This window comes from Malaya genurostris, chromosome 3 (genome assembly GCF_030247185.1).
Source record: "Malaya genurostris strain Urasoe2022 chromosome 3, Malgen_1.1, whole genome shotgun sequence".
Lineage (NCBI taxonomy): Eukaryota > Metazoa > Arthropoda > Insecta > Diptera > Culicidae > Malaya > Malaya genurostris.
Window position 1 is genome coordinate 55,558,302 of NC_080572.1, and position 27,302 is coordinate 55,585,603.

General features: G+C 36.4%; 1 protein-coding gene across 2 annotated transcripts in view; it reads right to left on the reverse strand.

Annotated features, from left to right (window-relative positions):
• LOC131435037 (leucine-rich repeat neuronal protein 3-like) overlaps window positions 1–27,302 on the reverse strand; it is a 584,845-nt gene that overhangs the window by 169,314 nt on the left and 388,229 nt on the right. The window lies entirely within an intron of this gene.

Consider the following 27,302-nt stretch of genomic DNA (forward strand, 5'->3'; position numbering starts at 1 on the left):
GTCTCGAAAATACAAATTATATAGCGATGACAGGTACTTCATGATTCGCGCAGGCCATTCAAAAAAAAAAAAACATTAAAAAACAATGGCTTCACTATCAATTAGCAGAAACCTCTAATCAATAGATTTGGATTGGAAACACTCATTAGCATCCTATGTTTACCCTCGGCTAAATAACTCTAATCGATACCGTCGACTAGCTGTTATCCCTTTTATGTGCTGTTTACTAATGAGACTTGGAAATTAAAAGCTAATTACACTTAGCAGTGCAGAGCAGTGCTATCCTGTTTTGTCCTGAACTTGTTGTGGTCCGCTTTGAAACTCATACTCTAGCAATTCACTTTTTTCTTTCCATTAGTTTTGCACGGACGTAATGATAAATAAATAAGAGTAATATTCTCGAACGGGCAAAAAGTACAGGCCACGCTTTCGCTACAAACCAGGACTCGGTGTTTGTACTTGCTGGAATAAGTTATCCCAGGTCATTATCGCTTCAACAGTGCTGTTTGCCGGGCGAAATACCCGTCAGTACGTGAAGGGAACAGAGGAAAGCACCTGGCGTCTCATGTCTGAACTGCAACCCATCCACCCAATTCCCTGTCCAACAATCCCTTTGTTTTCAACCTAACCAGCTACAAGAGTGAGCTGTATGTGCATCAACATCATATCCATTACATTGATTCACGGTGCTTATCTTGATGCATAAAACGTGTACACATACTATTGGCTGAACACTGATTCTAGGTAGATAGTTGGGTCGGTCGGTTGGTCGGACGGTCGGTCGGTCATGCACTGCAAGCTTCAAGCTTTCAGGGATCAACCCAACTTTTTGTTCGAGAACCACCCGTGTAAATATGTTGCATTCTACACCCACTTCCCCAAAGTTACTTCGAGAGGCGATAATAATATGATGCTAATGAGACTGTTGAATTTGAGCGCGATTTATCCAACGGATGCCCTCAAAATTAGTTGTTTTCCCGACCATTAAGTTTTAACAAGTTTCTAACAAAAACTTGTTTTCGTAGCAAGTGCTGATATAAGTCTGATCTCGTTAGTAGTTAAAATATCAAAATTTAGTATCAAAAAAGAAATAGTTTAGATACGATATGTTGATCGGGTGTTCACATCACACACCAACAGCTCTGATAACCAACCTGACCTTGCAGTAGTCGGACCAAAAACTAGACCATATTCAGCATACATCTAGCCATGGATCGGTGGTATTAGAATGATTACTCTTGAATAAATTTTACATAAGTTGGGAATCGGTCTAGCGTGGAACTCCTGTTGGCCTCACCCAGAACTGCGATGCTGGTGCGCTTACCGACTAGACGACCAGGATCGTTTCTCAAAAGGAAACACTCCAAACGAAATCAGCTAAACACAATAATCCTGTCCTGCCGTTGTGAGGCTGCAGCATGAACCAAACCCCGGCAAAGTGTGTTTTGCGAAACGAGAAAACAGCGTTAACAATTCACCCATTATTTATATTTGCAAGTTGTCAGTTTTATTTATTTCCTTTGCACTTTTCGCCGTTCGGATTTGTTTTATACCTCGACCAGTTGCGATGCTTCCCGAGGAGATCTGGATTGCATTTCGATGCAACTTTGTAGAGCTGATGGCTGGTTGGGTTTACGTTAGATTTTTTGCCTTTCTCATATAGAAAGGCTATACAATTATTGCTAAAACCGACTTTTGAACCGAGGCCCGGAGGGCCGAATGTCATATACCATTCGACTCAGCTCGACGACCTGAGAAAATATCTGTATGTGTGTGTAGACGTGCGCGCGTGTGTGTGTTTGTGTGTGCGACAAATATTGCCACGACTTCTGGTTCCGGAACTACAGGGTGATATGCACCAAAAATTTGAAAATAATGTCACTCACTTTTCTCGGAGATGGCTGAACCAATTTTCACAAACCTAGATTCAAGTAAAAGGCCTTATGGTCCCATACAAAGTTCCAGAATTTCGTTTGGATCTAACTTCTGGTTACGAAATTACAGGGTGATATGCAACAAAATTGTGGAAATATTCCCAGAAGATGGCTGAATTGATTTCCACAAACTCAAATTCAAATGAAAGGATTTACGGTCCCATACAAAGTTCCTGAGTTTGAATTGAATTCGACTTCCGGTTCCGGAGCTACAGGGTGATATGCATAAACCAAAAATGTGAAATAATGTAACTCACTTTTCTCGAAGATGACCGCACCGATTTCCACAAACTTCGATTTAAATGAAAGGTCTCAAGATACCACAAGAATATTCCAATTTCCATTCGGCTTAAGCCCCCACTTCCAGAGGTAGAGTACTTAGTGGAAAAAAGTTAGTTTCAAGAATTTTTTTCACATAAGCTCCCTTTTTATAGTTGCTAGTTAATTTCTTTAGTTTGCAGACCATGAGAGTCTGTAACCAAATAAACCATTTATAATCCCATAAAAGATCTGCTGAATTTTATTCAAATCCGACTGCCGGTACATTTTTTTTCCAAAAATCAAATCGTCATAGAGAATCGTAAATAAATTTTTAGATCATATTAGTGTACGGTTGAATGAATAAAATGTCACTATGCCGATACCCAGCTTTTGTTTGCGGAAGTACCAATAATAGTAATTAAATGTAATAGGGTAACAGGTATTTTAGCCACTTCATATATTTTGGCACATAACAAACTTTATGGATTTAATCGATGTTAAGTAACCCAAGTTGCATCAATTTGAAACTAATCACACTAAATTACCTATTGCGAGAGGGTTTTTCGAAGATTTTACAACATTAGATGCATATTTTGACAAAGTGGGCCAAAACACCTCTGTTACCATAAAATGTAGCTCACTTTACTTTCTCACATAAAAATATTTTCTAAACTATTTTAAATTGTAGTATTTTGGGGAATTTCTGCTGTAATATACAAGATAAACTGAAAATTAAGGAGGCATCATTACACCACTAGGTGGATTAAAACAAGTTTTAATGCATTATTTTCACATTTTTGGTGTATATCACCCTGTAATTTAGGAACCAAAATTCGGATCTCAAAGAAATTCAGGAACTTTGTATGGGACCATGAGACCTTTTATTTGAACCTAAGTTTGTGAACATCGGTCGCGCCATCGATGAGAAAAGTAAGAACACATACTTTCTTTTTTTTCACATTTTACCCATAACTCCAAAACCGAAATTCTGATCTAAATAAAATTCAGGAATTTAGTATGGGTCATAAACAGCTTCCATTTGAATCTAAGTTTGAGAAAATCGGTTCAGCCATCTTCGAGAAAAGTTAGTGCAAAAAAACGTTTCATACACGCAGACATTTTGCGTACTCGACGAAATGAGTCGAATGGTCCCATACAAAATTCCTGAATTTTATTTGGATCCGACTTCCGGTTCCAGTGTTATGGGGTAAAATGTGCAAACATTGTGATCATAAGTGCACCAACTTTTTTCGGAGATGTCTGAACCGATTTTCACAAACTTAGATTCAAATGGAAGCTGTTTATGACCCATACTAAATTCCTGAATTTTATTTAGATCAGAATTCCGGTTTTGGAGTTATGGGGTAAAATGCGAAAAAAAAGAAATTATGTGTTCTTACTTTTCTCATCGATGGCGCGACCGATTTTCACAAACTTAGTTTTAAATTAAAGGTCCTGTAGTCCCATACAAAATTACTGAATTTCATCCGGATCCAACAACGGGATCCGGGAATATAGGGTAAATTGTGTGGTAAATTTTATATGTAGGGTTGTTTAATTAGTAAAACAATTTCCCCGGTTAGGAGTTAACTACGGATTCGAGCGCAGAGACGGATAACATTTTCGCGGTTTTCATTACATAATTGCATTCGCATGTTAATTTTCCAATTTGTTTTCTTCGTTAGATACTGATCATATTTAAAACTAGCTTAAGACGGCTCAACGCCTTAACAAAGACTAAAAAACACAAATCGTTGAACTTACATCAAGTAAAATGGTTACAACTTGTCTCAACAGATCACAATAATCCAAATGATACATTTCGTTAAAATTGAATGTTTCTACTAAAACTAATTAAACATTTACCTGAGATACCGTTTCTTGACAACACTTCGTGATAAATGATATTCGAATGCACTGAAACAGTGGTTGAATATGCGACATATAACAAGCAATGTACGAGAGCAGTAGTTGAACAAATCGGATAATGTGATAAGAATACGTACAGCTTGTTGTCAAACATTTACGGAGAAAAATAACTAAGTGCACTGCTTTGAGCTTGACAGTGTCAAGTATTAATTAAACGCGTATGTTGAAGACAATGTCATTGGTGTGCGTACGCATGACCTTACACCGAGCTTTGACGATATCTTTAATTAAAATACATGCGTTAGTATGGTGAAGTTCTTTACATCAAAAGGAAAGTGGGGAGAATTGTTTTAGGGCTCCATTCCTTCTTACTTGATTCTCCGAAACGGAAGAGTGCAATTGAAGTTTCTGCTCACATACTAGAATCTACGGGCTACGTGCCAATACTATCGAAAGCCAGCATACTTTGGGAAGTCTTCTGAGTAATTGGACCAATGAACTCATTTATTTATCTACAGCTTTTCTGTTCCGGCTTCAAGCAACCCCAGCATATTTACAACAGTAAAATATTACAACTAGAAACATCTGAAATGACTAACAACGACATCGACAAACCAAAACACTGTATAGAAATAAAAAAATATAAACAAGATTATAACGATAAAAACAACTACGAAAGCAGGATGCTTGTCGTTCTGGGAAGAAACAACAATCCATGCCTCCAGTGACGGTGATAATTTCTGACTTCAAAGCATTCCGTACTGAGCTTTCTACATTTCTCCCGGAGTAAAAGTCTCATTTCAAATCAGACGAAGAGGAGAATGTCGAGTCTTGGCTGATGGATTGGAAGATTATGCACGTCTTATCCGATATTTGTCCCAGAAACTTCATAAATTTTATTCTTATTATATAAAATCAGACAGACCCTTCGAGGCTGTCTTGGAAGGCTTATCAAATGATCAAAGTACTGATGAAATTAAAAATGAACTAAAAGAATTGCTTGGTTTTGGCCCTTCCCAAGTAATACTTATGAAAAAAGAGCGAATGGTACTTCTAAACCACTCCCTGGAATTTTCAATGAATTTCACCTAATACACTTCAATCGAAGTGATGTAAACAATTTTAAAACTTTAGAAAAAGTACGTTTCATTTCCCACATTAAAATTCATTGGGAACATTATAAACGGCATAATGGTATTGCAAACTTAATGCAATGTCGTCGTTGCCAAGGCTTCGGCCATGGAAACAAAAATTGTCATATAATACGATATACGGATATACGGTGTCTGATTTGTGGTAAATCGCATTCGAAAGATATTTGACCAATGAATGAAACCACTGATAAATTTTCATGTTCAAATTCCGATGGAAATCATAAATCCAATTATTTGAAATGTCCTATCAGGGAAAATTTTAAACGCTCGTTCGCTTAGACAACAAGTCAAATCAACGACCTTAAATTTACAGAACATACCTGAAAATCAAAAAACCGTTACAAATGCCACGCCTAATTCTTCTAATGCACTTATTTCTTCGAATTTAAAACAAAAAACAGGTACGCCTTCCAATTCGTCTTCTAACGAAAACAATTTATTGACAGGTAGATCGACCTCGTCATCATCTTCTTCTAATGTCAGTTACGCTTTGGTAACAGGTAGACTACTACCTTAATTCTTCTAAGTTGAACAAATTAAACCATATTCTAAACCTTTCTGGAAACTTTCTAAGGTTCTTAAGAAACCACAGAAACCAATTCCTACTCTCAAGGAAGTAAATCAAATACTTACACATGGCGAAAAAGCTCAAAAACTTCCTCAGCAGTTCGAGAGTATACACAATTTTAATTTTAACGTTGTGAGTTCAATTGAAAATTAAGTCTCACTGACATATGATCATATTTTAACTCAAGTGTTATTACCAAATGGCATTCCTCTCTTGGTTATCCACTGGAGTTGCTCTTCTAGACATAGAAAAAGCATTCGACAGTGTTTGGCACAAAGATTTAATAGCAAATATGTCTGATTTCCAGTTTCCTATTTATTTGATCAAAATAATTCAAAATTATTTAACTGATCGTACTCTTCAGGTTAGCTATCAGAATTGTAAATCTGAATTGCTACCCGTACGAGCCGGTGTTCCGCAGGGTTCGAGTGTAGCTCCAATCTTATATTATATTTTCACTTCTGATCTTCCAAATCTACCCGTTGGTTGTCAGAAATCGCTATTTTGTGACGAGACAAGTCGGTTAGCCACAGGTAGAAATCTAAGAGCGCTCTGCAGTCGCCTACAAAGAAGCCTAAATATTTTCAGTGATTATCTGTCAAAATGAAAAATTAAACCAAATGCAACAAAAACGCAATTAATTATCTTTCCTCATAAGCCAAGAGCTTCTTTTCTTAAACCAAACAATAGTCACATTCTCAAATTGAATGGCTTATAATTGACATGGTCTGATCAAGCTAAATACTTAGGTTTAACGTATGACAAAAAACTCACTTTCAAGGATCACATTGAAGGAATCCGGGCAAAGTGTAATAAATGTATTAAATGTTTATATTCTCTTATAAAAAGAAATTCTAAACTCTGTCTAAAAAACAAATTGTTAATTTATAAACAAATTTTTAGACCAGCCATGCTTTATGCAGTACCAATTTGGTCAAGTTGTTGTTCCTCCAGGAAGAAAACGCTTCAAAGGATTCAGAATAAAATTGTGAAAATGATTCTGAAGCGTCCTCCCTGGTTTAGTACAAATGAGTTACACAGGCTAACAAATATAGAACAACATAATATTATAAGCAAATTCCGATAAAAATCGATGCAATCTTCAATTGAATCGATTCGCTGTCTGTATTAGTTAGTAAGCTAGTATATAAGTTCCTTTTCCCTTTGCAGAATAAAAGTAGGTTTACAATTTTCCCTACACAAAAATCTCAGAATTGCGGAAGCAGATAATGTCTTCATGGTAATAACCAAACCATGTATATAATAGGGCTAAAAAGTCACCACTTGTGGCTGAACACCCAATTTAAATCTTAATAATATAATTTTAGTTCATATTTCAATAAATAGTTATTAAAACAAAGAAACTACTGAAAGCAGAATGAATGAAGGTTTCATTAGTGAACCAAACCTTCTTGAAATTTTCGAAATCGAGAAAAATGTTTGATGCCAAAGGTCTTAGCATTGCATGAACCTTCGAGATTTAGTGTGATCTCGAAAACAATTTTTTTGAAATCAACTTTCTGGGACTTTCAAAAAAGTCCCAGAAAGTCGATATATAATTTTTTTTTCAAGATAACACTAAATCTCGACGTTTCATGCAATTTGAAGACCTTGGCATAAAAAAAATTCGATTTAAAAAATTTCAAGTACACCCCCTATGGTGCTATTTCAAGATCGAAAATGTTCAAACCGCCGCACAGTGGTTTGAATCAATAAAAACATGGACATAAATCAGTAGCTGCCAAATCGTTCTTTTAATCCCTATAGTTGCTTTTAAGAAATTATTCACAAATATATACCGCGTAATTTGATTCTATCTCTAATTGTTCATGGCCTACTTTGACAAAAATATAACTATAACTTTTTTTTCGGAAGAGATAGACAATTTTTCTCTTCGACAAACCTTTAGAACTATTAAAAATATTTTACTTTGTCAAATATTCCAAAAGTGTAGGTCGCACCGTTTCGGATATACAAAGCGTTTTTGTGGCAACCCCCTAAAAATCAATTTTTTGTTCATAACTTGTTTCAAGTTATTTTTTTATGCATACTTTGTTTGAAATTATTGAAGAAAATAAAATATCCCATATTTTTGTTGGAGGTAGTGCATAGGTTTGTTGTTTCCTGGCAAAGTTATACAACATTTTACCTTTTTTTACCTATGATAAAACTGTAAGGCGAAATATGCAACTTTAGGCAGCTGATTTTTACAAAATTTTTAGGATAAGATATGCTCAATACTATAAAAAAATCTAAGTGGAACTCGATGGAACTTTTTTTGGCATTTTCAAAGTTAGTTTTATTGAATTATGACAACCCCCTTAAAACTAGTTTTCTAATCATAACTTGTTTCAAGTTATTTCTTTATACATACTTTGTTTGGAATAATTGTAGAAAATATAAAATACCATAATTTTGTAGAAGGTAATGCATAGGTTTATTCTTTTCTGAAAAAGTTATACATCATTTTACTTATTTTTACCTAGGAAACCTTGTACCGAAGCTAGATATGCAACTTAATGCAGCAAACTTTTACAATACTTTTAGGAAATTATATTCCTATTCCAATTTATTTTATAATAAGAATATCCTGAGTACTATTCGTGTGACTCATTTTCACTATGGCCGTGCTGAAACCATGCATGATTAAGTAACGGAGGTGTCACGCCTCTACTATTTCTGTAACTCACTTTTGCAGTGAGCGTAGAGATGAACTATTCCAGTGAATCGAATCTTTAAAAAGAGCTGATAGCTCACAGCTCTTTTTAAAAGAACCGCAGCTCACCAGTTCACCGCATTGGTAAGCAGGGATGCCAGGTTCATAGATTAATCTGTTTTCCAACAGATTTTCAACTTTTTGCACAGATTTGAAAAATGGCACAGATTTTCACAGATTTCTGAAAATGGTCACAGATTCACACAGATTCTGAAATCGATCGCAGATTTTTGAAATTGATCACAGTTTAGCACCAAAAATTACAGAGCGTTAGGAAATAGTGAGACCTTTTTTTTGCTTACCAAAATGATTCCGATTAGTTATTATGGAAACGGGGAAACGTGCACAGATTTTTTGACTTGATCAAAGATTTTTTAAAAAAAGACCTCGCATCCCTGCTGGTAAGGTGGAAACAAGCTACAAGCTGAACAGAAAAAAAAAATTTTTTGTGAAAAAAAATTATTTTTATTCGAAATTGGTGCTACCCCCTTAACAAAAATTAAGGCGTCACTTTCAAAAGAAGCGTAATATAATCTTGTAATACTTCTTCGAAGACACGTTAGCTCTTAAAAATCAGTGAAAGTTAGTGCAGACTTTTGACCGTCTTTTTCCAGTTTTGGACCACTGTGCGCCGGGCAGCAAACCTTACCCATGTCTGATTCAGCTCAAATTTCGCATGGGGACTTTTTCCGAGTAGCTTTAACTAGGTATGTGTTTGGCCTTTCATTCCCCGATGAAAAAAAAAAAGGTGAATATCGTGGTTAAATGAACTGATAATTATCCAATGTACTATGAATCCTTCCAGATCGGGGCTCGGCAAAAAAAGGAAAACCATGATCGAAAATCGATCATTTTTTTCCAGTGCATTAGACGGGACCGATGTCAATAAGTAGTTTGATCGAGAAGAAACGTTTTTATTAGGTGGTTACGAAAATTGGATTGACCATAGGTTCTGCAAAGACAAAGCACGTGTTGGGTGGTAGAGAACAAGGCAGTCTTAAGATAGAGTAAGTCCGAGATGCAAATTGAACAGATTCGATACGAGGTTATCGACAACTAGTTCATATATTTTGGAACACTTCTTTCATGTAATTCGCGAAAGCCTCGGAAGCCAGAGATTGGGAAAATGATCGGTATTTTCCTTTATTCTCGCATCAGTTGACATCAGCCAAGGTTACCAGAAATACTGATTATTACGCAGCATTGAAACACTGATGCCAAATTCACTCACTTACCTAAAGACAAAGTTTTTTAGTTGATAAATATTTTGTATCAATATTAGAAAATCTAGAGTGGAGTTTTGAAATATTTTTTGTTACCCCTTCGCGGATAGCAAATGATAAACGTTCTCAACCTTTACTATTTGACATATTAGAGACTCGAACGATTTGCAGTGATAAAATACCTAAGTTCAAACCTCTGGTAGAAGGTAAAAGCTTAGTAAAGAAAACTCTTCTGCTTACATTAATCACCCTGGTCACGTCTAATTTGTCTGCACTTTATCTTCGCCGCCTTGTTTTTTCTTGATTACTATGGCTCTATAATTTTCACAGTTTTTCTCCTCCTATATACCGTAGTTAGTTTGATATCGTTAAAAAACGAAAAAATAGCTGATTATAGTTCCATTTTGGAACAATCCAAATTTTACTAAGCGGATTCCTTACACTAACAGTTTGGACCTAAAGTTAAATTCAATATCTTGTTCGTTCTCAAGTGAAGTCATATTCAATTCAGTCAGTTCTGTATTCCAGTTGCCCTGGAAATAATAGAGTATGTAAAACATCACAAACTGGAAAATTTAAGTAATGACCGAAGTATGTTCATACCGAATTATTGAAAACTTCTAAAACCTATAAAAGCTTTAAAATCTAATTTGTTTTGAACAGTTCTTAAGAAAAGCGCGCTCGTAACATAAAATACTGCAATCGACTCCGTAGTTACCGACGAAACTTTTACCCTGCCCTAGTAGTAATACTTGACCGACAAACATTCCAACGCACCTAGCACGGTCAGCTTGATGCATAGTTTGTGCGGTCCAGCCGGCAGAGCCCAGCAGGCGATCTCGAATCGGCGAGATTTACAATTTAAACACCGTCCGGAGCATCATTGTTGTTCGCAAAAGTTGCAGCGTGATCTTGTTTGCCTGCCTGGCTGCCTGGTTGTCGGTTTGCCGGTATTTGTCTATCAACCAGATTGTGGGAGGGTGTTAATGGATACCGAAGCAGTTCAAGCAGCAGAGAAATTCTAGACGAACATCAACAATAACCACTAACAGCAAAGTTTCTTTTTGTTCAGCACTCTCCCTCCTCTATCTTTCCTTCAAAGCAAAGTTTCTTTAATGGTTTTTCGAAGTAAAACATCGCTACAGCGGCACCACCAGCTGATAGTTAACCCTCGCTGTTGGGTGCCACTGCATATTAAAATTTTTTAACCTTCTTTTTTCACCACTTTGAAACATTGTTGCATAGCAATGCAGCCAGCAAACGTTTCGTCATCACTATGCGAAATTGATTGGGGAGCTGTTCAAATTGTTCTAGAGTTACCGTCGTCGTTGTCGTCGTCGTCGTCGTAATCTCTGATCTATCGCCCGGTTAGCCAATCTCGGTCGACGACTTGCAGTCTGTGGAGGAGCAGCGCAGGTGTTACAACACTAATCGAGAGCCGGTCTGGAAACCAGTTCTGCAGCGGATCGAAATATGCAAAAAGTGTTAAGAACTATTTGCATTTTGCTAGCCCATAAATCAAGTGGTAAATTCCTGCATAACAGCTAACGAACCAAGTTTGCCAGCGATCCCGGGCATATCCTCGGCCGGTAACGGTTGAAGGTCGAAATAAAGAGCGCAGTTCAATAACTCAAAAAGAGTCTGATTTTTTTTCGCTGTCCTACACCACCGGAAAGCATAAGTAAGGTTTGTAATTAAGAATCTCTGCCTTTGGTACACTCCATGTCTCAGGATGATAAACATTTTCGATTGTGGTATTTAGTGTGGTAAAGAGTCGACAATGATCTTAGCACTGAATTTGTCGTTCCTTGTTTAGTGATCGGGAATAAACTTTTCAACTGGACAGAAATTTGAAATAAGATTGTGAATGTTTCGAACAATTTGGAAGTGTTTAGTTTTGTACAATCTTTTCATATTACAGACTGTCTCTGGATTACAAAAGCAGATATCATCGAATCGGGGTTCTTTATTATTCATGCCCCGGTTTAGTTGAAATGGAATGTCACGGCTGCTTATTTAAATCGCATGATATGAGGAACACATGTATATAATTTAACAGTCATTATTCAACAAATCCATTAGATAAATTATTTCGATGGAATGAAGCATCAAAATGAACGAATAGCATTGTTAAGAAGAGTTAATTTTACGAGTATACTTCCTGCTATGAGATATTATACTTGAAAAAAAAATGCAAGAATCATCCCCATGGGGTTGTTCGATCCATTGATGTGGAACAAGGTAACCAAAATTTCTAATTATCTACAATCAAACAGTTCAATCAATCGTCACACGTTTGAATCCGCAATTGAACGAGAGTCAGCTTAGATTGATTTTTATTAGGAACCAACACCGAACACGCGAAACCAGAATACAGACTCTGTTTGTCTTGATTTTTATTTGTTTTGTAGCCGACGAAATTGCATCATTATCCCAGATGTATGCAATTATATTTTTGTACATGCGATACGGATTTCGATATTAGAGGTTCTCTTTGTCAAGCTTGTATTCAAGTTTTGTATGCAAGTTATTTTTATAGCGTTAAGTTTCTCTACCACTCCTACCATTCAGCGATTTCGGTTGAAGAGATGAACTTTTTCTCATTAATAATCGAGTCGATCTTTTATAAATTATAAATTAATCTTAAGCACTCAAAATTTACCCTGAGGTAGTTGAAAACGACATAACATAGAATTTCATCCGAACTCGCATGACACAAGAATAAAGCATACCAATCAAAGCTTCAAATCGTTTCATAGCTCTTTCTGTCTTGCTTTTTGCATTGCAAAATATGTGTTTGGTTTTTTACACTCAATGCTTTCATCCGGTTTTTGCAATCAGAAATACTTAATCAGGTTTTCCAAACTAGCTTCCATTGTTTATTTCTACATTTAACTGTTTCAACTAAATAGTATCGTCAAACGTCAAACGTCAAAAAACAAATGTACCTCGCAAAAACTTTAGATATGTGAAACTTTACAGTTTCTAATATTCACCACCTTGTTAACATTTGAAAACACAAAATCATAAATTTAAATTGAAAAATTGGAAAAAACGTAAGATCAGTCACAAGCCAAAAATTTTTAATCGTAGGTATCAAATTCACGTTTATTTCGTGATACCGCATAAAAATTAATGTTTATCACAGGCAATGCTATAGTAATATACACTCCAGTTTCCAAATCGCTGTATTCAACAGGTTTTCGTCGACATTCTAAAGATAAGTTTCCGAAATTTTTTATTCTCCCAATAGAATTAGCACAAGCAAACGCAAACACCAGAATTCTACTCCGCTGTCCAGTTTCAAATATTAAGCCATCAACTTAAACCCATCTGTCATCCTATCCCGGTGGTCACTCAAATGAGCCTTGTATCGAATGGTGCGAAAGGATCATTGCCGGTTTCATCACCAACCCCATCGAGAATGGCTCAAGTTCAAGATACCACCGAGCCGGGATAAAAGAAGAAAAAATATCTCCGTCTACGTTGTTGGGTCAATGTCATGTTTACGGTGTTCGTTTCCTCCGCCACCAGCATCTTGGCTGATTACTGAAGTCTCCGGCTTCCTCGTCGGATTCTGATTCAGTTATCTCACTTGAATTTTAAATTCACATAATTTGAATTCCGAAAAATTTGCATATCTATATTGAGTTTCGAGTATTCCATGGGCCGGTCGGAAGGCAAGCGCCTCTTACTCGACCTGCTCCGTTCAATCCGCCGTTCAGTTATCAGATGAAAATGTAGGAAATTTTCGGTGCTCATGCGAAAAGCGAATCATCAGCTTGACAATCTGTTTTTACTGATTTTTTGTTGTTGTTGCTTTCTTTCTTTATGTTTTGTTGCACTTTTACGTGAACGGTGTCTGTGAATAGCAATTTTATCTCTAGTTTTGGAAACGATGCCTCGCTCGGGTGTTTCACGAAATTCGTTATATTCTGAGAACCGATTTATTTGGAAATTATTCTTATTTCAAATATTCTTAGATCAGTGAAAGTTTATTCTAATTAGAAAATCCTTATGTAATTAGGAATTCAGTCGTCGACCGTTCAAAATAATTGTTGAATGCTGTCCTGGAGAATTACCTACTTCATCAAACTCTAGTAAACTTTCATTGAATGATTGCCGAGGTATGGAAGAAAACCTGGTTCCAGAAAGATAAATTTAGATAACAAAGTATTGTCGCACATTAAACGAAACCGGTCGGTATCAACGCGGGATTTTTTTTACGATAACTGCAATAAAATTTTCAAAGAGGGTTGTTCGAACTGTTCTAACTGACATATGACTACACAACTATTGTCAAAATCACTGCCGAGATTTGTTTTGAACAGCATTTATGTTTATTATGATTATGAGTTTCAGTAAAACTTAATTCTGTCTATGCGAAATATTTTTTCGAAAATAGTTTGCTTTGAGAATTTTGGATGATCATCAAGCATTTTTCTCGAATTCGATTAAACAGTAGAATTTCGAATGAAACTGTCTCTCGTGTAAGACGAACGGCGCACAAAACAAATCCACAAATAGTTCACTTTCAGATGTTCATAGCAACCTTAACTATGGCATTAGCGAACTGCACAGAGTGCAAATCTGCTCGAAATTGATTCTTGTTGTGTGAAGAGACCTTGTTCAAATGTGAACACTAGGGTGGGATAAGGTTGTATGGGAAAAGATGAAAAGGTTTATTTTCTCGCTTCACCAAACTTTTCGTTTTCCTTTTGGGTCCCAAAAGCATCATGCAAAATCTTAGCCCGATCGAAAAAACTATATTTTCGCGCCGATTCGTATGGGATTTAGTATGGAGAAATTCACTTTTAACAAAAAAATCGGCTGGAGATTAACCTATGAACTCTAAAAATCAGTGCGTGTGATATTTTCGCAGGAAATTTAATGAGAAAGAAAATTTTAGAAGACCACAAAACAATCCGACGTTTGTAGAAAAAGTTATTGAAGGAAAACCGACGCAACAATGGCTCATCCCTTAATATATCTAGCACCACTGCTGCTAGTTTAAGTAATATGATGTGACTTCCTTTTAATGCGCTATAACGGTTGATCCGAGTTGTTTGATGTCTTCACGATAGTTACTCAGCTGAAGTTTTTATTTTTATGTGTCAAACCATGCTCCAAACCTTACTGTATAGACACCAAAAGTTATGTAAATTGTATTTTTATTTCCATAAAATAGTGCCATCTATATCTTCGAAGCTATAAGAGATAGAGAGTTTATACATTCGGCAAAGCTATTGGATTTGAGTTTATCTAAAATATTGTGAGTTTTGTAACATGGCTTGTCACTTAAAAATAATCCTCATACTCTGCTGAGAAACTGTTGTGAAGACATCAAACAACTCAAAATCAACCGTTATAGCATAATACAAGAAAGCACAATCATATTACCACCACTAGCAGCAGTGGTGCTAGATATATTAAGGAGTAAGCCATTGTTCGGACCTTGAGTTGGGTTTCCTTCAATAACTTTTCCTACAAATGTCGAATTGCAAGTCTTCTAAAGTTTTCCTCCTCGATAAATTTCCTACGAAAATAACACCTGCACTGACTTTTAGAGTTCCAGGCGATTTTTTTTTGTTAAAAATGAATTTCTCCTTACTAAATCCCATATAAACTTTATACCTCTGGCGCGAAAATATAGTTTATCCGATCGAGCTAAAATTCTGCATGATGTTTATGGGACCCAAAAAGAACACAAAAAGTTTGGTGGAGCTGATATCAATACTTTGTCTCACCCTAGTGAACACACACACATTGAAGGTTGGAATTCGTATGAAACCGCTTCCTCTCGTGCGAGAGAACATGACATCAAATGCATTTGTGGCCTGAGATGGATGATGCGTTTTCTAATTTATTGTTTTTATAGTGTTCCTAGTCGAGATTTAGAGTCCAGTATTCCGAGATTCGAAAACATCATCAATAAGCTTAACTTGGTTCTCAGCTTTATGGATTGGCGTTGATCGATGAGCTGCGGAAGAGGTTTTTGTGTCTTTTAAGAGGGGTTTTAGATTAACCATGAACTTTACGAATATAAAGTACGTGATGGCTTGTAGAGAACTAAACATTCCAAACGGTGTTGGATCCGATGAGGAAATTGATGTGGTACGATACGTCCACGAGTTCATATATCTTGCAACACTAGAAAACTTGCGCTAACGATGTCAGCCGTGACGTAAAATAACGAGTTGCGTCTGTTAACAGGACTTTTCCCGGTCTCCGTAGTCGGCTTAAATCGTGTTAGTCTGCAATCGCAAGTACAAAACTATTCAAGTTGTTTATACTTTCTGTTACCCTTCTGAGTAACAAAATTTATTTCACTTCGATGACAGTAACTTATATGAAACAAATTCATCAAACAAGTTGAAGCAACTTGCATTATAACTACTATGCAACAACACAGAACAAAAAAAAATTCTCTTAACACATCTGACTATTAATTCTGGATTCAGGAACTGGTTTCTTGACTTGATTTTGGAACTAAATCTAGTTTCTTAAATTATGTTCGAATCCAGAATCCGGAAAGAAAATGGAACAGGATCTGAATTTTAGATCTGGATTCTGGAAACTTAATGTTGGATCTGTGCTCCGAACTTAAATTTAGGAACTGACTTCTGAGCCAGAGTTTATTTCTGAGTTTAATTTTGAAATTTAATTCCTAAATTCAGTTTCTGAATTCATTTCCAGAATTCACATCCTACATGATGGAGCTAAAATTCATAACTTCAATTCTGGACCTAGATTTTGGAACTAAACTCCATTTCTCTTTTCATGTTCGGAATACAAGTTCAGAATTCAGTTGCCAAACTGAATTTTGAAATTGAATTTGATTTCATAAGTCAAGAACTAAATTCATGAACTGAGTTCTTGAAACGGATTCCGAGCACAAATTTCGCAACTAAGCCTGTTCCATGTGTCGAATTTAGAGATTTAGTTTTGCTAAGTTTTCCTGTACTGAGTATGTAAATCCACAAAATAACTGCTAGAACGTTGTTTGTTGTATTCTTTTACTCTCATTTGTTACGTATTATTCAATTATATGGTGCAATATGTTTGTCGGCAAACACTAGTCAAGAATGCATCGTTATGATTCTGGAAGTGAAGCAGTAAAAGTTGCAAAATTATCCAATACGAACGATTATCTATATTCGGAAGTGTGAAAGGTGCATGTCAGTTTTATTCGTGAATCGCATGTCAGTTTTATTCGGACGTGAATCCTCCAGTTATGTCTGTGACATTACCCACCCACCATTTTTTGACTCGTCAGTGCATAACAGTATAGCTAAGACGGAACATTAATGAAACTGGTTATGTGTCCTAGCACAAAAAGGGCAATCCCTAAATGCCAACTTAATCGGCCAGTATAAGTCGGAAATTGTTTTTGTTCGGTACGTCCCACAGTGGTTCGAATTAATAAAAACGTGGACATAAATCAGTAGCTGCCAAACCGTTCTTTTAATGCGTATAGTTGCTTTGAAGAAATTATTTACAAATATATACCGCGTAATTTGATTCTATCCATAATTGTTCATGGCCTACTTTGACAAAAAATATAACCATAACTTTTTTTTTCTGAAGAGATAGAAAATGTTTTTCTTCGACAAACTTTTAGAACTATTAAAAATAATTTACTTTGTCAAATATACCAAAAGTGTAGGTCGCACCGTTTCGGATATACAAAGCATTTTTGTGGCAACCTCCTTAATAACTTGTTTCAAGATATTTTTTTATGCATACTTTGTTTGGAATAATTGAAGAAAATAAAAAATCCAATATTTTTGTTGAAGGTAGTGCATAGGTTTGTTGTTTCCTGGAAAAGTTATACAACATTTTACCTTTTTTTTACCTATGATAAAACCTAACACCGAAGCGAAATATGCAACTTTATGCAGCTGATTTTTACAAAATTTATAGGAAAAGATATGCCCAATACTATAAAAAAATTCTAAGTGGAACTCGATGGAACTTTTTTTTAGGCCATTCCAAAGTTAGTTTTAGTTACTGAATTATGACAGCCCCCTTAAAACTAGTTTTCTAATCATTACTTGTTTCAAGTTATTATTTTTACATATTTTGTTTGGAATAATTGAAGAAAATATGAAATCCCATAATTTTGTAGAAGCTAATGCATAGGTTTATTCTTTTCTGAAAAAGTTATAGATCATTTTACCTATTTTTACCTAGGAAACCTTGTACCGAAGCGAAATATGCAACTTAATGCAGCAAACTTTTACAATACTTTTAGGAAATTATATTCCTAATACAATTTATTTTATAATAGGAATATCCTGAGTACTATTCGTGTGACTCATTTTCACTATGGCCGTGCTGAAACCATGAATAATTAAGAAACGGGGGGTGTCACGCGTCTGCTATTTCTGTAACTCACTTTTGCAGTGAGCGTAGAGATGGGCAATTGGTTCCTGAGCTTTTCCAGTGAATCGAATCTTTAAAAAGTACAGGTGTGTAATGTCAGAGACATAACTGGATGTCGCGAATACGAATAAAACGGACACTCTTTCTTTATACTTCCGAATATCAATTAGTTGATCGATTGTGTGAATTGTGCAAGTTTTGCCCTTTTACACTACTAGAATTTGAAATGGTACACCTAAACTACAGTACAGATTAGTTACATTAAACATTCTGGCACACAAATATTACGAAATAACCAGTATAGTTCTTTATGATAAAATATTGGTGGTTCTGAAAAGAACCATTTATGAAGGCGTTTGTGATGGAGAGTGACGAGTTGAGTCCAAATTCCGATGGATACCATTGACAGCCGATACTGATATGTGTTCTGTTGGAGTCTCCTGGTTCTTCCGCTTGTGGTAACAAGCTTTGTATTTCGCTTGAAGATTTCTCGATCGCACTATAATCAACACGATGACAACGACAGCCAAATTCGAAATGAATGGCTTCTGAGTCGGTGCTATGCATTTTAAATGGCAAATCAGCAGGAAGTTCTACAACCTGCAATTGGTTTAAAAATAAGCCGTATAGAGTACAGTGAAGTAAAATTTCGCATAACTCTTTGGGAGTATTATTATGGTTCTAAAAAACCGATTTGAAGAATTCTGGAATTGGGAACTGGACCTGAGCTCAAGAACTAAATTCAGACCTTAGAACAGACTCAGAATGTTGGTTAATTAAATCATTCCCATGACGTCTAATTCCATCCAACGCACAAGAGGAAATGATCGATTCTCGACCATGATTCTCCTTTTATACGCATTCAGATGAAGATATGTGCCTGACTACCTCAAAATCGTCGTCCTTGCGCGAAAAAGCCAAGCAAATGTAAAGAGTTTTCCGCGTTGTTCTCAAAGTTTTAGAAAACTTAATTTTTGAGTTGTTTGTGGTTATCTCACAATATTCAAAATATTATCCTAAATTCCTGATCATATTTTTGATGAAATGGTGAAAGAATTATGTTTCTGCCTTTAATACAAGTCGAGATATTCACGATTAAGTTCTGCCCATTCTTCCATATGGCTAATTTTGAAAAGGCACCCCATAGTAAAGTAAGTCGTATTCACGACAAAAGAGCTGATAGCTCACAGCTCTTTTTAAAAGAACAGCAGCTCACCAGTTCACTGCACTGGTAAGCAGGGATGCTAGGTTCATAGATTAATCTGTGTTCCACAGATTTTCAACCTTTTGCACAGATTTAAAAAATGGCACAGATTTCTGAAAATGGTCACAGATTTACACAGATTCTGAGATCGATCACAGATTTTTGAAATTGATCACAGTTTAGCACCAAAAATTACAGAACGTTAGGAAATAGTGAGACCTTTTTTTTGCTTACCAAAATGATTCCGATTAGTTATTATGGAAACAAGAAAACGTGCACAGATTTTGCACAGACAGATTTTTGGCTTGATCACAGATTTTTTAAAAAATGACCTCGCATGCCTGCTTGTAAGGTGGAAAAAAACTACAAGCTGAACGGATTTTCGGCTCATGAAGAGCGAGTTATAAATGAGAAGAAATGTGTGCATGAGCTTTTGTTCGTTTTTTCAAATGTGTATTTATCCTTCTTTAACAGATTGAATGAGCCGTTGTCAATAAGAAATCTTACCTCTCACTCAGTAGGCTAAGGTACATTCAGGGATGCCACTTTTGCAGATGTTCTCAAATATGACATAATAATAATGCTTTTGATAATTTTTCGGATTTTCAATATTTAAAACCCACTTTGAAAAAATCCCAACAATTTGCTTAAGTTGAGCGTGCAAGCATAAGCATGTTTATGCGTGTTTAAGCGAACTTTGTAGTAGGATCTTAGGTAATAGAGGTAGATTCTACGTAGTGAATATATCTCAAAAAATATTTTTTTTACACTATTTATATCTTCAGCAAAAATACTTCTAATGTTTTTTTGTTCAAAATGAGATAGAAAAAAAATTTTTTTGTGAAAAAAAAAATATTTTTATTCGAAATTGGTGCTACCCCCTTAACAAAAATTAAGGTGCCATTTTCAAAAGAAGCGTAATATAATCTTGTAAAACTTCTTCGAAGACACGTTAGCTCTTAAAAATCAGTGAAAGTCAGTACAGATTTTCGACCGTCTTTTTCCAGTTTTGGACCACTGTGCGTTCGGTGCAAATTATAAGTGACAGGTGACAATATAATTCATAATAAACTGTTATGCACTGACGAGTCTAAACGAATTGTTAAGATAACGAGATGCTACTATTGGGGTCCACTTTATATTCTACTTTCAAAACAACAAATCATATGTTCTTAAACGTTACCTTTTATTTTTATCAAATAATCACTAGGACAATGTAAGAAATTATTTTGAAATATGCGCAGTCAATGCTCCACTATACCCAGTTTTTAAGAAAGGAATCGTTTCCCCCTTTCTGTTGATTTAATGTTATTGTCATTACTTAATTTAATAGTGTGTCACAATCAAGGATAGGTTTTATCGTTTCAAAGTGCGCTCACCAGCAACTTTTCACAAGATTGGATCAGTGCCCTTAAAAGAGAGACAGATATCATCGCAACAACAAAAACCCGGTATGGCTAATTTAACGAAATTGTGATAGAATCATTTCACTATTGCCTCTTATTCTAACTATGTGCATATAACCTTTGTATAAGTTGAGTCTATGAAAATGTCTGTGAATGCTCCACACAAGGGTTTTGAAATATTGCAACCTAGTATGAGAATCATCAAGTTGAATCATCGATTCGATTTTCTGCGATAATTGTCAACTTGCGATTCTCTCTTGGAAAATTCCACACAGCATCGATCATTATCAGACTGTAAATATTTTTAAGGGCGTGAAATACTCAGAGTATGAAGCGGAGCGAAGAAATGTAGCAAAATTCTCTCACGGTTCATGCATTGAGAGACTCGAGTTCTTGTAGCATCTTCTACCGGATTGAAAATGTTGTATACAATATAGATAGCAATATAGCAGCTTCTGTCAAATTTTCGGCAATAACCAACACTGGTTTTATGTGGGTCACAAATTAGTAATTGCAAATAGGTCATCAAAATTTGGTTACCAAATGACTAAAAGAATACGTACGATATTGAGGAGGAGTGACCTGAAAGCTACGTTGTAAGACTTCAGAACAAATTGGATCTGTCCTAATTTTAGTTACCGGTATTTTTTGGGCTCTACGACCACGAGGCATTGTCATTAAAGGAAGCAGATTTCCGAGTATTCGGCGTGTTCAAGAGAAAAATCCAGTACTCCATACTTGGTGATAATGTAGAGAATGGTAAAGTAAAGTAAAGTGGTTTGGATTATATAGGGTCCGCCATGTAACTTTTTTTTTTAAAACATGCAATAAAACACAAACGATCCATCCGATTTCAAAATTTATTTTACCACATTAAAGCACAATCATTTCGGTTAATTGTGGAATATAATTTCATTTAAATGGCTGCCTCGGCTGGCCTTGCAGTACGCAATACGGTCGGTCTAGTTTTTTAGTACATTATCGATTGTATGCAGCTTTATTTAAGCTATGGCTGCACGAATGTTAACCTTCAAGGCTTGAATTGTCTCTGGCTTTTCCACATAACACTTATCTTTGACAGCCCCCCAATAATAATAGTCTAACGGCGTCAAATCACAGCTCCGAGGCAGCCAAACGACATCCGAATTTCGACTGATAATTCGATCTTCGAAGACTGTGCGCAGAAGATCGATCGTAGCGTTGGCTGTGTGGCACGGAGCGCCGTCTTGTTGAAACCAAATGGTGTCCAAGTCTTCTTTTTCAAGTAACGGGAAGAACCAATCGCTAATCATGGCGCCGTAACGCTCGCCATTGACCGTGGCGGCGGCTCCTGCCTCATTTTCGAAGAAAAATGCCGCCAGACTAAAATCCGCACCAAACCGTCACTCTCTAAGGATGCATCGGCTTCTCCATGATAACGTGCTGGTTTTCCGTTCCCCAGATGTGACAATTTTGCTTATTAACATACCCGCCGAGATGAAAATGTGCCTCATCCGAGAAGATGATTTTTTGGCAAAAATCGGCGTTTTCTTCGAGCTGATCGCAAGCCCAGTTGGTACTATTTTCACGCGTTACTCAAGCGTATACACAACCATTTTCGTTCAACGGAAGGATAAAACTAAGTTTCTGTCAATTTAGAAGTGACATTAAGGTTACCAATGTCTAAATAACCGCTAATTCAAAAAAAAGTTAGATGGCGGACCCTGTATGAATCGATTGCAGTATGCATCAGAACATTTTGCACTGTTGAACATCTCTTCTATTTCGGCGAACCTACACATAAATTTGAGCAGAAAGTATTATGATCCACATTTTTATAACTTGACTACATTATATTCATTAAGACCTTTTATTGTCAGATGAATTAAAAATAAATAAATAAATAAATAGAGAACAGCGCAGACACATGAAGTATACAAATATACAAGTATACAAACTTTTCGATATCGGAACGCATGTTTACAGTGGGCTGAACATGCAGCAAGAATGCCAGACGATAGGACGCTCTAATCGAGTAGAGAATCTGGAAGAAGATGAAAAATATAACGAGAGCAATGATTCCACCATGTTAGTAAAGACATTGCGCTTCGGTACATAATGCAGAAATATTTTGCAAAAAGTATCAACTTGACGTGTACCTAGCGGTTTGTATTGAACAGCGGGGTGGCAATTCAACTTGCACTGATGAGTCTTAGACGAGACGACAAAATTAGTGAAGAAAATCAAACCGTGTACTCTTGAGAAACCAAAACCCCAAAATGACTATCAATCAATGAATCAGTTTAGAGGCGTTAACAATCCTCAGATTTAATTCCAAACTATTCCCAATTCATTTCTTCTGGTGACATTATTTGTTCATTTTCACTTCAATCAACCATAACCGCAAACATCGTCTGACCGGTCCCGTTGCACCTTTATTCGCTATCCCTCTTCCTAGCACCAATGGAACATCGAAATCTGGTGGCAGCAGCAGCAGCAGCAGCCGAAAAGACCAAATGACAACAATTCGATTTCGATCAACAACCGTCCGACCAAATGATGAACTCGATAATTGCAATCGATTGAACCGGTTTGCCTTGCCCGTGACGCGACCGTCTCACGAAGACCCCACCGATGACAGTCTACACTGCTGCAGCCTCGGTCTCGTCCCATCACGTTCCGCTCGGTAATGAAATATACTCGCCGGCTAATAATCCGCTCGTAACCATCATTTAAATTCTTCATATGTTATCCGAATTGATGGTCGGTGCTTTCGGAGCTTTCCGTCGGTTCAATCGCTCGATCCGATCAACATGATCGGCGTATTATCGCTGTTCCTCGACTATTCCGGAGCGTTGCGTTCGGTCTAGTGATTGGATTCGATGTAAATTTGATTTAGTTTTATGGAGCCAGATTTTTTCTCACTCACTAGCTCGTTATCGAAACTATCCGAGCCTGTTGCTGCTAATCTTCCGACGGAAACGGCGGTGGGGGTGGACGTTTCCGAGGAGAGTTGTGCGGCAGCGTGGGAGAAATGACAAATTTTACACTTACGGTGCTTCGGTTGGAGCTCCGTTTCGCAGCGGCACGCGGTGGGACGGCAATCGATATCGGATATGTTTATTTATGAAACGAAACGCCTTCGCTGTCGAGTGCGATAAATTGGTCGCTAGAATGGTGATTTCGATTTCGGAGTTATTTTCGGGGGGGTTGACTTTCTTGTAGCGATTAAATATGCGATTTTTTTTCTTGCTTGGGTCTCCAGTTGCCGTCGTTCGTTTTTGCCCTGTGGAGATGCCGAAGGAAAGATACCGAACCGAACAGTTACAAATGGCTCGAATATAGTTTCGCTCTCTGATGGTGCTTGCGGTTAATTATGTGCGAAAATTGATTGCGGATCGTAAATATTCGAGCGGTGACAAATTTTGGGGCTGGCTTCGAAGGAAACGACGCTGGTGATGGGAAATAAATTGGCTGATTTAAAGTTTACATATGTGGGACAAATTTGACGATAAGGACGAAAACGGTACGAAGGAGTAAAGAGGGAGGGTTCGATTCTAGCATATTTGCAAATCGTTTATCTTGCATCGCCTTCGTAGACGGTGGTACGTGGGTTGGCTCGAATCTAAGGGAGGGATTGTTATTTAAATTAGTTCTAGACGTGATTTCATTCCGCATGAATTCCTTCATGTTATTGATAGCCTATGGGTGAGTGACCATTCTATTTGGTTAAGTGGAATCGAAATTGAAGATGGACTAATTTGGGGTTCTTGAAAGCATCTGTACGTGATATGGTCGTACGGTTATGTACATTTCTGGTTTAAATTCGAACTGTTATAGAACTGATCGTTCTGTATCAAGCTTTGACCCATTTCTCGCCTTTCTCATATAGTAAGGCTATACAATCGCTGTGAAAACCGATGCCTGGAGGGCCGAGTGGCATATACCATTCGACTCAGTTCGGCGAGATCACAAAATGTCTGTGTGTATGTGACAAATAATGTCATTCAATTTCCCCAGAGATTATTAAATCGATTTCGCAAACTCAGATTCAAATGAAAGGTCTGATGGTCATATAGACTGCTATTTAATTTTATCCCGATCCGACTTTCGGTTTCGGAATTACTAAAGCACTTGATCTATAAGCGACTAAATGACTGAGTTATAAGCATTCAAAATTATGACAGAAGGAGGTTACGCGGTTGATTTTTTACCTTTTTATATAAATATAAATAATAGGTAAAAAATTCGCCCAAACTTTAGAAAAAAATCAGCTTGACGAACTGAGCAAATGTCCGTGTGTGTATGTGTGGGTGTACATGTGTGTGTTTGTATGTGTGTTGTCAACTAAGAGGTCAAGATCTCAGAGATGACTGGACCGATTTTGATCAAACTAGTTCCAAATGAAAGGTCTCCCCGTCACCCTGAACGCTATTGAATGGTTTTGAAATCGGATGTTTACTTTTTGAGTTATAAAAATTTTAGTTTTTTGACAATATCTGTCACAATTGACATTGAAAACGGAATATTATTTTCGACTTAGATTCCGCACGGTAATAGCTATCCAACAAGCCATAGATTGTTAAAATCCGTTCATTTTTAACGAAAATATCGATATTTTTGTGTAAGCGACTTTTCCTCCTATTCCAGCAGTAGGCGTTTTGAGCGCTGTATGACAAAGAAATGCTTGGGAGCAACGTGAAACACGATTTTTTATACTGTTACATACAATTGTTTCTAAGTACCAATCTTCAGCATCTTTTTTCATGACTTTTTGTTTCGGACCGATTTTAGCATGGTTCATTTTTGGAAACATAATCGTTCAAATACGATATTTGTAAAACAGATGATGGCAGCATTTTCGATTTGAAAGTAATTCTATAATTATATTGATTTAAACTATTTACAGCAATAAATGCTGGAAGAACATAGCACCTATGTTCCATTCGAATCAGTTCGTCGAGATCAGCAAATGCGTATGTGACGAATAATTTCACTCAATTTTCTCGGAGATGGTTCAACCGGTTTTTAAAAATTCAGATTCATATGAAAAGTCGTATACTCTCAAACAAGGTTTATAAATTACATTTAGACCCGGCTTCTGGTTCCGGAACTACAGGATGATATGCGAAACGAAATTGTAACTCATTTTCTCGCAGATGGCTGAACCGATCTAAGATTCAAATGAAAGATTTTTGAGATCCTATAAAACATCTTGCGTTTTAGTCATATCCGACTTCCGGTTCAGGAGATACAGGGTGGTTAGCATAAAAATGTTTATTTCACATAAATTAATCAGGTTTATCGGGTTTACAGTTTTAGCGGTATTCAGATTTTGATTCGGAAGGTACCCAAAAATTTAATTCGCACTACGATTTCTCAAGAATGTCAACACTGATTTTCAAACAGTTTGAATCAAATGTAAACTATTCAGCTCCTCAGGTGAATTTAACTGACTTCGGTTACACCGATTTTCGAATTCCGGTTCCAGTATCGAACCGTTTCTCAAAGCTCAATCGTTTTCTCAAAAAAGGCTAAATCGAATTTCAAAAACAAAAATTCAAATTAAAGGATTTATGGTCCCATACAAAATTTATAAATTGTTTCCGATTCTGGAATTACAGGGTGATGAGTTTTTAAAATTTATGCCAATATAGAAGACGAGGTCAAAAACGCTTAAAAACTATTGCAATTTATTAATTTTTGGCTATACGAATCGTTTTCTTCTATGCTGGTTCCTGAATATCGGTTCTGGTAGTATCGTAAATAACCGTAAACTCTAAAGTGGAACTTATTTCGACATCTCATGGAATGTTCAATCGATTATTACACGTTTAGATTCAAATGAGATCCGATTTGCAGTTTCGACATTACAGGGTGATAAGTGAATAGAACTTTAAATTGCCGCTTGAAACGACGGTCATTAAAATAATGTCATGAGAACTAAAACACCGAAGAATATTCATGCAAAAAACACATGCGGATGATAAAAAAAGGTATGATCTCACTGCTAGGTGGATTAAGTACGTTTTTAAAGCGAAGTTTCAGAGTTATGCGGTTTTTTTATGCGAATTTTCATAGTTACGCGGTTTTTCTTATGCGGTTTTTTATGCGGTACGTAAACTCTCATAATTATCATAATTAGCTGAACATATTACTGGATGGTATGGATAAAAATTACTGCCTTAAATACGACAAGAGATATTCACGATTCAGTTCTAACCATTCTTGTACAGAGTGAATTTTGAAAAGGCCCCCAGTAGTAAAGTAAGACGTAATCACGGCAAAAGCATTCAAACTAACTATCCAATAGAAATATTCGCGAAATTTTAGTATGAAATGTGTTCTCTTTAGTTTCGATACACACGTTTGACTGGATTCTCGAGTAGCTGAGCAAAAAAGTATGGAAGTATACCAGGACAAATAGACGAATACTTGCTTAGAGTGTTTTATGCGTCGTTGCTCAAAGCCGCAATTTTGCAATATCTAAAAAGATTCAGAATTTATGAACTCAAATTAATCTTTTGAAGTTCGCTGATTGATATTCGAAGACACAGCATTAAATACCGTTATTAAAAGTCAATATACCAAAAAAAATTTAAA